The sequence below is a fragment of the Suricata suricatta genome, chromosome X (genome assembly GCF_006229205.1).
Source record: "Suricata suricatta isolate VVHF042 chromosome X, meerkat_22Aug2017_6uvM2_HiC, whole genome shotgun sequence".
NCBI classification, from domain to species: domain Eukaryota; kingdom Metazoa; phylum Chordata; class Mammalia; order Carnivora; family Herpestidae; genus Suricata; species Suricata suricatta.
Genome location: NC_043717.1, coordinates 101,185,923 through 101,202,670, shown reverse-complemented (window position 1 = coordinate 101,202,670; position 16,748 = coordinate 101,185,923). Strand labels below are relative to the sequence as shown.

The 16,748-nt window shown below is 36.4% G+C and overlaps 1 long non-coding RNA gene across 1 annotated transcript in view; it reads right to left on the bottom strand.

The window, feature by feature from the left end:
* Nucleotides 1–341: 341 nt before the first annotated feature.
* Nucleotides 342–16,748, bottom strand: part of LOC115283251 — a 61,843-nt gene continuing 45,436 nt past the window's right edge. Inside the window, exon 4 of the long non-coding RNA XR_003904969.1 lies at nucleotides 342–464. This is a non-coding gene — a long non-coding RNA (uncharacterized LOC115283251). The remainder of the gene's footprint in view (nucleotides 465–16,748) is intronic.

The following is a 16,748-nucleotide window of genomic DNA, read 5'->3' as shown; positions in this document are numbered from 1 at the left end:
ACAAAATTGTGGACTCAAAGGGGCACATGCACCTAATGTTTATAGCAGCAGCATCAATAATGGCCAAATTATGGAAGGAGCCCAAATGTCTATCAATTGATTTTTTTAATTTTGAAAGAAAAGAAGAGAGACATAAAAAAGGTTTCAAAAGAAAGTGATAGAGAAAATATTAAAGCATATTTTATACATGAGTTGCTTTCTCCCCCAGAAAGAAACAAAACAATGGATCAAATAAATATAAAAACAAACAGATAAACCAACAATTTAAATCAACAATGCTTTCCTATGATAAATTAAGATCTAAAATTAATATCAAAAGAACAAAAGGTATATCTGGGAAAATCAGTTGAAAGCAGTCAAGAACATAAGACATTCAAGTAAAAATCACATTTGACTTTAAGGGGAAATAAAAGCTTCTAACATCCAGGAAGCAAGGTGGAATTTGAGAAACTCAGCAGATGAACCTAGGGGAAGGGAAGGAAAAATAAGATAAAAAGGGTGTTATGTGTAAGTGATGAATCACTACATCCTACTCCTGAAACCATTATTACACTATATGTTAACTAATTTGAATTTAAATAAAATAAAAAGAGAATCTGCATTTGAAAGTACATAAATCACACCTCTATTAAAAAACTGGCTTTTTAAATTTAGTTGTTTAGTAGTTACATAAACTACTTACTTCTGTTCAACTTCAAATCCTTTGTCTTCATACCAATACCCCTCCATATATTTTTTTTTCTGGAGTTTTTTCTCTAATAGATTCCTCATAAAAGGCTCATAGGAAGAATATTGTGATTTCTTCCATATCCATAAGAGGTTTTTTGGTGGCTTTTTGCCTTGCAAATCCGTTTGGCTGGATATAAAATGCTTAGGTGATATTTTCTTTCCTCCAGTATATTAAATATATTTTTCTTTGGGGTACCTGAGTGGCTCAGTTGGCTGAGTGCCCAACTTCAGCTCAAGTCATAATCTCACTGTTACTGAGTTGGGGCCCCACATCAAGCTCTGTGCTGACAGCTCAGAGCCTGGAGCCTGTTTTGGATTCTCTTGTTTCCCGCTCTCTCTCTCTCTCTCTCTCTCTCTCTCTCTCTCTCTCTCTCTCTCTCTTTCTGCCCCTCCATAGCTCACACACACAGTCTCTCTCTCTCTCCCTCTCTCAAAAACAATTAAACATTCAAAAATTAAAAAAAATACATTTTTGGGGCGCCTGGGTGGCTCAGTCGGTTAAGCCTCCGACTTCGGCTCAGGTCAGATCTCACATTCGTGGGTGCGATCCCTGCATCAGGCTCTGTGCTGACATCTAGCTCAGAGCCTGGAGCCTGCTTCTGCTTCTGTGTCTCCTTCTCTCTCTGCCCCTCCCCCTCTCATGCTCTGTCTCTCTCTGTATCAAAAATAAATATAAAAAAACATTAAAAAATTAAAAAAAATAAAAAATAACATTTTCCCTTGTTGTTTTATAAGGAATTGCTGTGAAGTCTGATTTTCCCAGATATACCTTCTGTTCTTTTGATATTAATTTTAAATCTTAATTTATTATAGGAAAGTGTTGTTGATTTAAATTGTTATTGGTTAATCTGCTTGGTTTTATATTTATTTGATCCATTGTTTTGTTTCTTTCTGGGTGAAAGAAACTCATGTATAAAATATGCTTTAATATTTTCTCTCTCTATCACTTTCTCTTGAAACCTTTTTTATCTCCTTCTTCTTTTCTTTCAGAATTAAAAAAAAAAAAACGTTCCTATCTCCTGTGTTTTATCATTCTCAGCATTTTCCATGGCTTTAGTGTGCTGTTGTGTTTTTTCTAGTTCATTTTTTAATTCTACCATATTTGTTTTTTCTTTCCATTTTCAATTCCTTCTTGAGTTCTGATATTTTTCAAATTGTCCTTTTCTCAAATAATCTTACTTTTCAGTTTTTATAATTGATCTGATGCTGTTCTTTTATACCTTCTCTAGGTTTTGGGGAAGACTTTTTACACTATTCATCTGTTTTGTGGGCATATCTTTCCAGTGTGCTTTCATTGTCTATGGGGACATTATTCTGTTTATTATTCTCACAATCTGAAGGTCCGTGATTTTGAGCCCTGCATTGAGCTCTGTGCTGACAGCTCAGAGCATCAAACCTGCTTTGGATTCTGTGTCTCCCTCTCTCTCTCTGCCCCTTCCCTACTCGCAATCTGTTTCTCTCTTTTTCTCAAAAATAAATAAGACAAAAGAAAAAGAAAAAAGTACTGCATTTTTGATTTGCAATTTTTTAATTTCCTACGTGTTTTAAAACTCTGTATAAAGTAACTATTATAAATCTATGTTAATGGGGACAGAATGTATAAAGATGTAGATTGTGCTAACCACAACATGAAGGGGAAGAGGGACAAAGATCTATAGTAATGGAGTTAGTAGTTAGTGAATTTCAGTTGATATTAATGCAAACTAGATTTTTATAAATTCGAAATAGTAATTGCAATCCCCATGGTAACCACGAATTAAAGATCCAAAAATACATAGAATGGAAATGAGAAGGAAATTAAAATGGTACACTACAAAAATATAAATAGAAAATGAAACTCTAATGGAAGATATGAGAATGAAAAAGTATTAGACATACAGAAAACAAACAGTAAATGTTAGAAGGAAGCCCTTCTTCAGTACTCTGTTCCTCTCTCCCTCTTTGATTGAATTTGTTTCATCTATCACTATAATCCCTTCCCTGTTGAATCTGCAATCTATTTCCAGAAGTTTCTCCCCAGGTATTGCTATTGCTATTGTTGTTGGTGAGAGATTTGGTTGCTTAGTTTTGAGATTTCATAGACCCCATGTCACTCCAGCACCATAGGATCCTCTTATGGTCCCTTCACGCTCTTCTTACATCTGTTCATTGAACATTCTAATTATTACTTTTTGGTGATTGGGACAATTACAATACTTTGGCTTTCTTCCACTTACTCTGGCATAGTTGCTCTTATTAGACAATTTGATTTTGCCATCACATGGTTCTCCCCACCCACTCTTTTATGTTGCCATAGACATTGTCCATTTAAAAATTTTATGCCCACATTGATCTATCTCATAGGAGAATTTATTGAACACATACACACACACACACACACACGCACACACACACACACACACACACACACATACACACTCGATTATGACTCTCATCTTCCCAGAATCTTCTTCCCTCAAATTTCCTCTTTCCATGGTCTATCTAGGTTTTCTAGCTAACGAAGGAAACATATTAGACAACCACTAGAGTGCAAATTCAGTGTCTAGGGACACTAGTTTTCAAAGGAAAAAAATCGACTATCCACAGGCATCTGCTAGAAACTAAGGGGTCTCAGAACTGGGAACTTGATTTTTCACAATTGGATTGGCAGGTCTCAGTAACCTCTACTTTTTCCTTGCCTTAGTTTGGTGTAGATTTGCATAAAGGACCTTTAAGTTATGGCTAAACTTGGGAATGATATTGAGATCTCAGTTAGGCGTGCATTTGCAGCTCACTGAGATTTCCCATTGGTAGCTTAATTCATGCCCCAATAGTTTATTTAACATTTTTTTCGTTCTTGAAACACTGTGTCATCTGTTAGAAACTATTGTTTTAGTTGTTCAGTGAGTTTCTTGCCTGAATAATTTGACATACTCAGCAGCTCTGTTTAAAGAAAGGACTCTGTTTAAGGTCTTTTCTTTTTTCAAGGCAAAATGTGTGTCAGAGGGGAATTAGGAAGGAATTACCTTTGTTTAATGAATACTAAAGTAAAAAAAGGATTAAACACCTCTACAAATAGCCAGATCCCACGGGCTTCTTGACTCTAAAGATTGTGGAAGGTAATTATATAGTGTAATTAAATTATTTTAATTCAATTTCAAACTTTGTTTCTTGAATAGAAAATATTTCCTGTTCTGAATAGGGAATACCTTTCTTTCAGCTAAATCCTCCTTTGAGATAGAAGAGAATTTGTCATTTAAATGTAAACAACAGGACAGAGTAAATTTAAGAAAAGAAAAACAACAAAGATGTTCCCTCTTTTGATCTCTCCCATTCTATAAATTTTTGGATTGAATTTAGCATTTGCAAGTAATGTTATGGGCATGAAACTCCATTAAGCCTTTTAAAACTTGGCTTAGTATAAACATTCAACCATAGTAGAGTATAGAATTGACTTGCTGCTTTGTGATTTTCTTACCAGTTATCAAGAGGCACTTCCATACCAATTTTAAGATGTAAGATTATAAAGTAACTGAAGACATTTTTATTGCCATTTGAATTATTGGTAGAGCCTGGAAAGTAATAGGGATATAGTGAAATGAAATGTGCAACAGAATCCTGAACTCATAAGCTGTACTCCCAGGATACATTTGTTTAACCTCTCTAAATTTCATTCAGTTTCCTCATGTGCAGAATGAGGAGGAGGACTAGAAGATTTTTAAGGCCCTTCTCCACTCAAACATTCTGTAGACCCTCAATAAAAACAAGCAAGCATGAGAGTAATAGGGCACATATTCTACTCTTATTTTACAGATGAGGAAGTTGTGACTCAGAGTGTAAGTGACTTGCTCACAATGACATATCCAGGAAGTGGAGGAGCTAGGTTCATGACTCAGAACCCTGTGATGCTTCTCTATTGTAATTTACAGAAAAAATATAATTACCACTCCTTTCTGTGATTGACTTTCCACTCCATAGCTTTCTGTGTGCAAGTCTACACGCAATAGTAGTAAAGGCTTATAAGGGAGCAGTTGTATGACTAATAACTTCTAAGGCTAGTAACACTGAAAGCAGTGTGAGGGCAACACAGAGGCCTTCAATGAGTAGAATTAGAATTTATCAATCGAGTTTGTGAACATTTCAAAACAAAATAAATAGAGGATGGAATCAAGACTGTGGGAAAAGAACACTCTTGTTTTGAAAGATCCTCGAGGATTAATATACCACCACCCTACCCTGGGTAGATTTTTCTCATGGAACAGAAACCTCTTTGGTTTGCTTATATGTTTGTCTCCCTCTACTAGAAATAAACCTTTTGTGAAGAGAGACAATATCTTACTTATTTCTGTATCCCTAGCATCTAGGTCAGTACCTGGGTATAAGTGGACTGACCATCTGTGTCTGTCCCTATGTCCAAATTTCCCCCTTTTATAACAACATCAGCCATACTGGATTAGGGGCTACCTTAATAATCTCATTTTAACTTGATTATATCTATAAAGACCCTATCTCCAAATGAAGTCACATTCTGAGGTACGAGGGTTAAGACTTCAACATATGAATTTTGGGGTGCCGAAATTCAACCCATACAGTGCACTATTGCATTTAATCTTAACAATGACTCTATGAGGTAAATATTGGCAAGCATTCTGGATATAAGGATGAATTGTATTTCATTCTTTTCATTCATCCCTGGATAGATAAAATAACACAAATACACAGATAAATCTAATACGGATGACATGAATAGAAAGAAACACATGGAGGGGCAGCTAACCACCACTCAGGTGGAATGTACTTACTGCAATTGAAGTGTAACTGAAGGCTAAATGGGAAAAGGTACATCTCACTTTAGCCTGGAGAACCAAGAGAATTTAACTATATAAAATGTAGAGGAGTCGTGGTAGGAAGGAAGGGAACTATTTGAGCTAGAGGGAGACACAGAGTATGGAGTATTCTGGGAACTACATGGATACAAATAAAGCCATTTTTATGGAATGTGTTAAATAGGCAAAAAAAAAAGAGGGGGGTACACTGTGTTGTTCCAAGATGGTTTTCAGCTTGCCTTTAAGTTTTGCAAATGTGACTACGTTCAAGAAGCACCATGAGAAGGACACAACCTGCCAGCTTAATTAAGTTTCTGAAACGCTTCTGGGCAAAATTAATATGTGTGGGATACCAGCCCAAATTGTTTGGACTGAACACACTTCAGCTTAAGCAAAACTCCACGACATGCAGGAGTATTAAAAAGATTGAATATAGCAATATTGATAATAGTGGTTAGAGAACTGTTCATCCTTTACCTGGATACCTTCTCTCATTGGTGATTTCAAAGTCAATATGGTTATCAGAACCTTTCAGAACAAAATTAAAACCTCGGGGCTAGGTGGACATTTGGCATAACATCCTATGTATATTCGAGTAAACCCGAGTGGATAGAAACAAAATAAAGTTTATTCTTGTGTAAAGTTTACTTATCCTTTGAAGAAGGTGATGCTAAATATTAGTATGGAGTAAACACACATTCCCTTGCTGATCATCTCAGATGTGGGCCACCTGGCAAAATCAAGAGTGAATTTCCTCTTTTTTTTCTGTTTCTAGGATGTATTTTATCAATAAGTAAAGGGTGTAAGAAATAATGAGGGCCATATGTACAATTCCCTTTATGATTTGCAAAGTCTTTTCATATCTACCATTTCAAATGGCTTCTGCATCTACTCTGTGCAGATAACAGGATGAAGATTATGATTTTCATCTCATAGAAGAGAAAAATTGACGCTCTGGGAGTTGATGTTTTCAATGTTACAATAAGTAATGGAGCTAGTACGAGGACTCCAGCATTTGGGCTATTATTCTAGTGCTTGAGCATATCAATCAATGTATGAGTCTTAGAATGCTATACTGTTAAGCAACTTGACCCCAACACTGATTTCCTGAAAAGGTTCAGACCTGAGATTTTATGAAATCTTACAAGACAAAAATAAAATAACATTATGTCTTCTAGGCACAACTGTCAACCATTATAGGATCAGTATTTAAGGCTGTGCCCTCTAATTACATTTTTAAGATCTTTGAAATTCCCCATAACATTGTGTGTGTGTGTATGTGTGCGTATGCATGCACACATTCATTCTTATGGTAATCTACAAATAAATAAATAAGCAAGGTTTGTAAGTTCATCCCTTATCACATGTATGATCACCTTAGACACGGGCACTGTATGTAATTTGAGAGCCCCTGTATGGGTTTGTGGTCATGCCACTGGATCCATAGCTAATTTGAAGACCAGAGGTTGAAGGCACGACTGACCTTTGTTTTGATGTCTTCCTGACCAATGGGAGCCAACTGATGTAATTTTATGTTATCTGAACAAATGCTTCACAGTATGAATACTGAGAATGGTGGGAGAATTGAGTCATCATCCAACACACCTTAACTTAAGCAGGCAGAATTCCCACGAACTTATAACATAACAATCAACATGATATTCACATGGTGAGCTACAATTTAGTTTCAGTGTGATGTCTTCCATCACATTAAATTAATGCAGCTACTTTAAATATTATTGTTATTTTAGTTTTGCTTTGTGTTTAATTTTCCAATATGCTGTTATGTCATAGCCAGATAAGAACCATAGGCATAAGAAGTTTATACCTAGTGTTATGTTGGCATATACTTACGTAACATATGTCAAATTAACATAATTTGGTCAACACTATAGGTAAGAGATGATTGCTTTTCTCCTTATAAGGGCTCTGCACATGATACAACTTGGAGAACCACTGAACGATGTGACTTCTAACAGTTTAGCATTCTAAAATTTGAAAGAAAAGTCTTCTACCTATTCTTATTTTATGGGCCCGAGTGTTCATAGAATAACCAAAGAATCAATCTGATACATGTCCGAGCTGCTACTATATGGTCTGTGATAGTTGTATATCATGGGTAGATAGAGACAAAGCAAATACTGTCCTGGCCCTTAAAAAAGTTAACTTTCCAGAAAACAGCGTGAGTCTACCACTGCTTCACTCTGCCTAGGATGATTCTGATTCCCACATTTAAGATCTACAAGCACTTTGGGGCTGTAGTAGAGAAGCAACCAACTGTAGCCCTACTTCTTGCCAAGCACTGTATAGCATTCACTGAAGTCTGCCTTCCTGTGGTTCTCCACGTGCGTGAAGACTCAAGCATGGTCAGAGTGGAACAGAGAAAACAACTTGCAGATGAGAAACCATGACAGAAAGTTCAGGAATGTTCATGGAAACACTAAAGTGAAGTGAACAAGAGCAATTCTACAGAGAGGTCCCTGAGTTGCCTTTGAACACATATAATAAGGACAATGAACTGACATAAGCAAGGGAATGGGGCAGGGAGTGGTCAGGTGGCTGGAGTTGGGACTACACTAGGGAATTTGTTTTTGGCTCTTTTTTCCATTTTGCCCTTATTGACCTCAATTAGGCGTTCATATGATATCTGAAACTATGCAAGTTTCTGATTGCAAGGATGTGATTGGCCTAAGAAACAGCCTCACTGGAGGACCTCATGTTTCAAAAGGGTAGCTTATCAGTATGATAGTCACAGTCATTTAAGAGACATGGACACAGTAGTTTCAAGGTATGTAGTAAGAACAGTATAAATGGAGTGAGGGTTGTCACATCATCACCTGACTACTTGGACAACTACAACAGCCTCCTCCTTGGTCTACATGCATCTATTCTGGCCCCTCACCTCCACTTTCATAAAGTCTATTCTCCATCTAGTATGCACACTAACCTTTTTGTGCCTTAAATATAAACTTATTTAAATGTTTAGTATTTAATTTTATTTAAAATATTTTAATTTTAAACATGAATTTATTATCTTACACTTTTGGACATCAGAAGTTCAAAATCAATGTCAGTGGGCTAAAATTAAAGTTGTCACAGGTCCTGTTTCTTCTGTAGGTTCTAGGGGAAAACCCATTTCCTTGTTTTTTCTATTTAAAAAGAATAATTTGCTCATGACACTCCCATGTCCAAAACCCTCCAATGGCTCCTAGGTACACTTAAACTAAAATCCAATGGCCTTAAAGACCCTATAAGATCCAACTTTGCTTATCTTTTCAAAAAAAATCAGTTCTTAGCTTCACTGATCTATTATTTTTCTAATCTCCAATTCATTTTTTGTTTAGGGGTGTGTTGTTTAGCTTCCACATATTTGTGAAGTATCCAGTTCTTTTCCTGTTATTGATTTCTAGTTTCATACCTTTGTGGTCATAAATACTACTTGCCATGTTCTCAATCTTCTTAAATTTGCTAAGACTTGTTTTGTGGCCTAATATATGATCTATGATGGAAAACGTTCTGTGTGTGCTTGAGAAGAATGTATATTCTGCTGCTGTTAGGTGAAAAGCTCCATAAATGTCTGTTAGGTCCATCTGATTTAAATTATAGTTCAAGTATAATGTTTCTTTACTGATGCTTTATCTGGATGATCTATCCATTGTTGAGAGTGGGGTACTGAGGTCTCCTACTATTATTGCATAACTATTTACTTCTGCCATCAGAGTTGTTAACATTTGCTTAATATATTTATGTGCTCCAATGTTGGGTACATATATATTAACAATTGTTATAAATGCCTCACGAATTGACTTTTATTCTTATATAATGACCATCTTTGTCTCTTAGTATACTTTTTGACATAAAGTGTATTTTGTCTGATAGTACTATTGCTATCCCGGCTGTCTTTGGTTTCTGTTTACAGAGAATATCTATTTCCATCCCTTTACATTGAATGCATGTGTGTCCTTAAAGCTAAAGAGAGTTTCTTGTAGTCAAACATGCAGTTGAGATTGTTGTTGTTTTTCATCCATTCAGCCATTCTATGCCTTTTGATTACACTTAGAGTAATTATTGATAGGTAAAGGTTTGCTATTATCATTTTGTCAGTTTGTCATTATCAGTATTTTTGTGTTTTGTAATTTTTAGTTCTTTTCTTCCTTTCTTGCTGTCTTCTTTTGCGATCTGGTGATTTTTCCATAGTGGTATGCTTAGAAAACCAAGAAGAAATGGATACATTCTTAGAAACATACGACCTTAGAAACATACATACCAAGACTGGATCATAAAGAAATAGAAAATCTAATATACATATAACTAGTAAAGAGATTGAATCAACAATTAAAAACCTCCCAGCAAAGAAAAGTCCAGGACTAGATGACTTCACTAAGTGAATTCTAATAAACATTTTAAAAAATTAATGCTGATACTTCTCAAAGTCTTCAAAAAACCTGAAGAGGAGGCAACACTTCCAAATTCATTTACAAGGCCAGCATTACCCTGATACCAAAACTAGACAAGGACACCACAAGAAATGAAAATTTTAGGCCAATATCCCTGATGAGCATAGATGCAAAAATCCTCAAAAAAAATACTATCAAACTAAATTGATACCGCATTAAGAGGATTGTGCATCATGATTAAGTGGGATTAATCCTTGGGATGCAAAGATAATTCAACATAAGCAAATCAATAAATGCAATACAGCATATTAATGGAAGGAAGAAAAAATCATCTCATTAGATGCACAAAAACATTTGAGAAAGTTCAATGTCCTTTCATAAGAAAAACTCTAAAAAATGAGGTATAGAAGGAATAAGCCTTAACATAATAAAGGCCATTTATGAAAAGCCTATAGCTAACATCATAGTCAATGGTACAAAGCTAAGAGCTTTTCATCGGGAACATGGCAAGAATGCCCATTCCACCACTTCTATTCAATATAGTACTAGGAGTTCTAGCCAAAGCAATCAGGCAAGACAAAGAAATAAAAGGCTTTCATATCAGAAAAGAAATAAAAACAAGTCCTCCATGGTATCACTTATATGTGAAACCTAAAAACAGAACAAAACCATGCTGAATTCAGAGAGTAGTAGCCCAGTGATTGCCAGGACCCGAGATACGCAGAAAATGGGAGATGTTAGTCAAATGGCACAAACATTCAATTATAAGATGAATAAGTTCTATGGATCTAATGTATAGCATAGTGATTATAGTTAATATTACTATGTTGTATACTTAAAAGTTCCCAAGAGAGACCATTCTCACCACAAAAAGAATTTAAAAAGGTAACTATGTGAGGTGATAGATGTGCTAAATAACTTGATTCTGAAAATAATTTCACAATGCATACATATATCAAATCATCACATCGTACACTTTAAATATACAGTGAAACTTTAAATATACAGTGAAACCTTGGATTGCAAGTAACTTATTCTGCAAGTGTTGCACAAGACAAGCAGATATTTCTAATAAATTTTATCTTGATAAATGAGTGATGTCTTGCAATTTGAGTAATATGTGACACCAAATGTCACATGATTGTAACTGAACCAATGGTTCTTGAAATTTGCTTTGATATGCAAATGCTTTGGATTACAAGTGTTTCCAGAATAAATTATGCTTGCAAACCAAGGGGTTACTGTATACAATTTTATTTGTCAATTAAACCTCAATAAAACTGGGCAAGACCTACTCTGCTGTTACTGTGCTGGTCTCATATACTATCCCTCTCTAACTTGGTCACTTGGTTCCAGCTACATTGGTCTTCTTGCACTTCCTGAAACGTGCTATGTTCTTCCCATCCTCAGAGCTGGGAATGAGTGCTGGTGCCACTGCCTGGAAGGCTCCCCCCTCAGTGAGCTGACTCTTATTTAGGTCTCACCTCTCAGGTCATTTCCTTCCTTGACTGTCTAATCTAAGTTGCCTCAGTCAATTTAGTCCCTCTCCAGAGGACTTGAGGAGAGGATCTGGGCACTGGTGAAGAGAATATCTCAAGATGCAGAGATTTAGTAAAAGGCAAGAGCCTCTGCATATTTTTATGCCTTCATCTACCTCAAATAAAAACAGAATTCAATTTCTCCTCTTTAAACAAATTCTTTTACTTCCCACGTTTTTTTCCCCTCATCTTCCTCCTTTTATTCCAAAGAGTCTTGGAAACTGCCAAAAGACAGCAACACCAGCAACCACTCTGACAATAATAATAATATCAGAGACTGTTCAGTTGCTGTCACAAATCAGTTTAAAAATTTTATGTGCCAAGGGTGGCTCAGTCAGCTAAGTGTCTGGCTCTTGATTTTGGCTCAGGTCATTATCTCACTGTTGTGAGATTAGGCTCTGGGCTAGGCAATGAACCTGCTTGAGATTCTCTCTCTCTCCCTCTCTCTCTCTCTGCCCCCACCACTGTCTCTCTAAAAAACAAAAACAAAAACAAAACTGTATGCGCCTTAACCCATTTAATACTCACAATAATCTTATGAGGTTATTCATTTTACTATACCTATTTTATAAATGAGAAATTTAGGGAACAAGGATTATTATAATCTACCATAGTAGAGCTGTTAAGTCTACACTCTGGCTGTTAACTCAGAATACAATGTCTGTGTGTCAATTAAAATGCCAATTTATATCAGAAATAGCAAGATGAGAGTTGCAATGATAAAAAAAAAATGGCAGTCCCATTTAATCCTTTTTCAGTGCCATGCACTGCACTTGATACTTTGCATATATGGCACCTGACTGCAATCAGAGCCTGAGAACGCTGCTTTTGTTACATCAATTTCACAGAGGAGGAAACGGAGAACAATCTTGCAGAAGGCCACACAGCTAGTACATAATACCCATAGCAAAGGCCGCAGGGGCATACGTGGTTTCCAATGGGGATGGACACAGACTTGCTGGATCCAAGCAGGGCTTTTAGTCTTATTTCACACACAACCTCTCTGGCACATCTAGCTGAGTTAGAAATCGTGGCTCTCCCTTCTTAAATGCCATGACAATACTCTAAAAACTCAGTAAGCAATCAATTTTGTTTTTCTGTAGATCATATCTCATCCCTTTATCTATCAGGGATTCCCAGGTAACTAAGTGCATCTTTCCCTCTAAAAGGCTCTCACCCTGAGCCCTAGTACTGCCTTCCTCTTCTGAGGCAGGCCCTGCCTAGGATGGATTCCTCCAATGCTATGGTGAGATTCAGTTAGCATTGGCTCCTCCTCTGAAACAAGTTATGCCTCCTGATTAGGAATAGGAAAGGGCTGAACAGACATGGATTTATAATTCATGTAGGTTACCAACCTATGGTCTGTTATGCTAATGGAGTGAATATTTCCATTTATGTTGTCAAAAAGATGTACTGATTAAACACAGGTTTATTCCATTCTAACTTACTCATCATGCCATTTGTGTTCTTTGAGAGCTTATTAACAATATCTCATTTTGAAAAGTTTAAGATATACAGAAACTGTAAGGAATAATATTAATATGTCCACAGAATACTAGAAATATTGAGAAAATGGAGTCTGGAACTAGATTGTGTGGTTTGGGATCCCACCTGCATCATTTCCTAGACTGTGTAGCTTAGACACGTCATTAAATTTCAGTTCCTTTATTTACCGACCTCAAAGACACATAAAGCATTTAGAACAGTGAATGGCACAAAGTGAGTGTTCAATAAATATTAACCTTTTGACTATTCTTATTCATAACCAAAGTATTACTCTGAAAATAAAGACATAATAGTCCACAGATCTACCTTTTGTTACTTCAGAGTCATAAATATTCATTCAATTCCCTATAAATATCCCATTTCAAGTGCAAGGAATGTCTAAAACTCTAAAATTTTTATATGGCCAATGAATAATATGTGTTGCCAGTCTTTAAAGTCCTTTTGATATAGAAATAGACAAAGGCAAAATGACAAGTACATAATATAGGCATAATGCAAGGTGAAATATATACTTAAGTTTCTGAAAAGTGATCTATGTACCTTGGAATTACAAATGGACAATGAATCAAATATACCAAATACATACAGATCTAAATACATTGGGGATGACGGAGTGTGCAAATGACACATAACACAAGAAACCTTTCAGTATGCATTAAAAATTGTGAAAAATGTCAGGAAGAGTGAACTTTCCACTCTGGAAAAATTCTCAGACACATCAAGGAGGGTAGTGAGAGAGAAAGCTGAGATGGGCGCCTGGGTGGCTCAGTCAGGTGAGCGTCCTACTCCAGTTTAGGTCATGAGCTCATGGTTCGTGAGTTCAAGCCCTGCATCATACTGTGCTGACAGCTCAGAGCCTGGAGCCTGTTTTGGATTTTGTGTCTCCTTCTCTCTCTGTCCCTCCCCTGCTCAAACTCTGTCTCTCTCTGTCTCTAGAAAATGAATAAACATTAAAAAAATAAAAAAAAAAGAAAGCAGAGAGAGTAAGTTGGGGTCTTGTGATTGAGGGCCTTAGATGCCGGGAAAATCTATACTTAGCTCAGTGAGCAATCCAAAGATCATGGCAGGGTTTGGGATAGAATCTCAAATAGAAAGTAAGTCCCTAGAGAACAAAGACTTTGTTCAGTTTAACATTGTTTTCTCAGCACCTATACTAATGCTTGGCTCATAGTAGGTCAATATTTGTTCAGGGAGCATTTGTCAAATGGATAAGCAGTGTCAGCCTTTAAATTATAACTATTGTCAATACTGTTGTTGTTATTCCGCAAGGTACAAAAGTTCCACCATGTGACCTCAGGGACTCCAATTTTAGCTGTTTATAATGTAAGAAGTCATTATTTTGAAGAGACCCCACTATGAAATCATGATTTAAAATCACTATTCTAGTTTAATTATTTGCTTCCTTTTCCAGATGAGAGGACTGAGGACATAGAGCTCAATTTTCTGTCTTCCTACTTGAGGTCTTTCCACAACCCCCAGTGACAGCATGCCCCAAAGGAGCTGCTGTCCCCAACTCTCACCAGATGTAGCTATGAAGACATTGCAATCTCTGTACACTATTGGTGAAGTGTTAATTGGTACCCCCACTGTGGAAAACAGAATGGAGTTTCCTCCAATAATTAATAGAAGTACCACACAATCCAGCAATCCCATTACTGGGCATATATCCAAAGGCAATTAGATCACTGTCTTGAAGTGATCCTGAACTTGCACTCACATGGCCATTGCAGCATTAGTCACAAGAGCCCAGATGTGGAACAGATGAATGGTTGATAAAATGGTAAGTGTGCAAATGTCCATCAACTGACGAATACACACACACATGCGCACACACACACACACACACACACACACACAGTGGAATACCATTCAGAAATAAAAAGAAGGAAATCTTGCCATTTGTTACAATACGGATGAACTTGGAAGGCATGATGCAAAGTGAAATAAGCCATCCAGAGAAAGACACATGCTATACAGTATCACATACATGTGGAATCTTACAATAAAGTTTTTAAAAAGTCAAACTTTTAGACAGTAGAATGGTGGTCGCCAAGGACTGGCATGTGGGGAAAATGAGGAGATGTTAGTCACAGGACACAAACTTTCAGTTAAAAGAGTTGATCAATTCTGGGGATGTAACACAGAGCGTTGTGACTGGAGTTATTATAATATGGTGTTGTATACCTGAAATTTGCTAGGGAGTAGATCTTAAGTTTTCTCACCAAATTGAAGAAAACGATAACTAAAGAGATGAGTATTTGTGGTAATCATTTCACAATGTGCATGTATATACCAAACCATCACATTGTACACCTTAAATATATACAGTTTTTGTCAATTATCCCTTAGTAAAACTGAAAAAAAAAATAAAGGCCTTGCAAGTCCTCAGTGAAATAGGGTTTTGGTTTTGTTCTGTTTTGCTTTGTTTTGTGCTTAGGAAATGGAAAGGCAATGGCACAGTTATAATACATGGACTAAAACATAAGTTTCAGGGGTGCCTTGGTGGCTCAGTCAGTTAAGTGTCCAACTTTGGCTGTTATCATGTTCTCACAGTCCGTGAGTTCGAGCCCCGCTATGGGCTCTGTGCTGATAGCTCAAAGCCTGGAGCCTGCTTCAAATTCTGGGCCTCCCTCTCTCTCTACTCCTCCCCCCTCTCAAAAGTAAATATTTAAAAAATAAAATAAAATGGAAAGAATACCTACTTCACAGAGCCTGTAATAGCCCATAAAGATAAAAGGAATGGTGCATCAACTATATATGTAACAAATATAAAGTATTAAGTATTCTAAAGTATAAAGTAACAATTATAGGGGCACCTGAGTAGCTCAGACAGTTGAGTGTCTGGTATCGGCTCAGGTCATAATATCAGGGTTCATGGGTTCAAGCCCCGCTTCGGGCTCTGTGCTGACAGCTAGCTCAGAGCCTGGAACCTGTCTTCCGATTCTGTGTGTCCCTCTCTCTCTGACCTGCCCCTGCTCATGCTGTGTCTTCCTCTGTCTCTTACAAGTAAACATTAAAAAAAAATAAGTTTTAGTGTGGTATTCACATTTGGCCTGAATTATTCAATATTTTCAAGGGCAGAAATAGTATATAGTTGGTGTGTATTAAATATATTTCATTCCTCAATAAATCTTTAAATACTTATTCACTTTCTTCTACTTTGCTATGATCTCATTAGTACTGCAATAGAGTATTTAGAGAAAGTAAGCATATATTGGCAACTTTTTTGGGGGGGATTCTTCATCATGGACCGTTACTCAAAAGTTGTATGCATTTAAAAATTGTTTAAACTGTTTTGAAGGTTTTGTTTTGCTTTTGAAACATATCCTGCAAAGATTTCAAAATGTATACATTTATCTTGTCAAAAGATTTATTCTAAGCACAGAAAGAATACTCGCCTTTGCCTGGGCACAAGCTCAACCCAGAGCATAGATTACAGGATCAGGGAAATAATCCTAATTCCAGAAAGCAGGGCACAACAAACTGCAACAGAGTAATTAAGACAAAAATTCCAAACATGGAATAATCAGTATAAGAGAAGATATCACTCATTCTGAAACCTTCCAACAGTACTCAATGGAAAAGAATTTCCTGTTATTTCTGGGGACCATTAGATGATTAGTGTGAAATATATAAACAGATTGGAAATCTGAGATCCATAGTAAGCAAAGGGCACCCAGTGAAAAATCAAGAAAGGAATAGAAGCATGAGCACAGGGCTGCTTTTTTTTAAAAATTTAATTTTATTTTAAGTTTACTTACTTATTTTGAGAG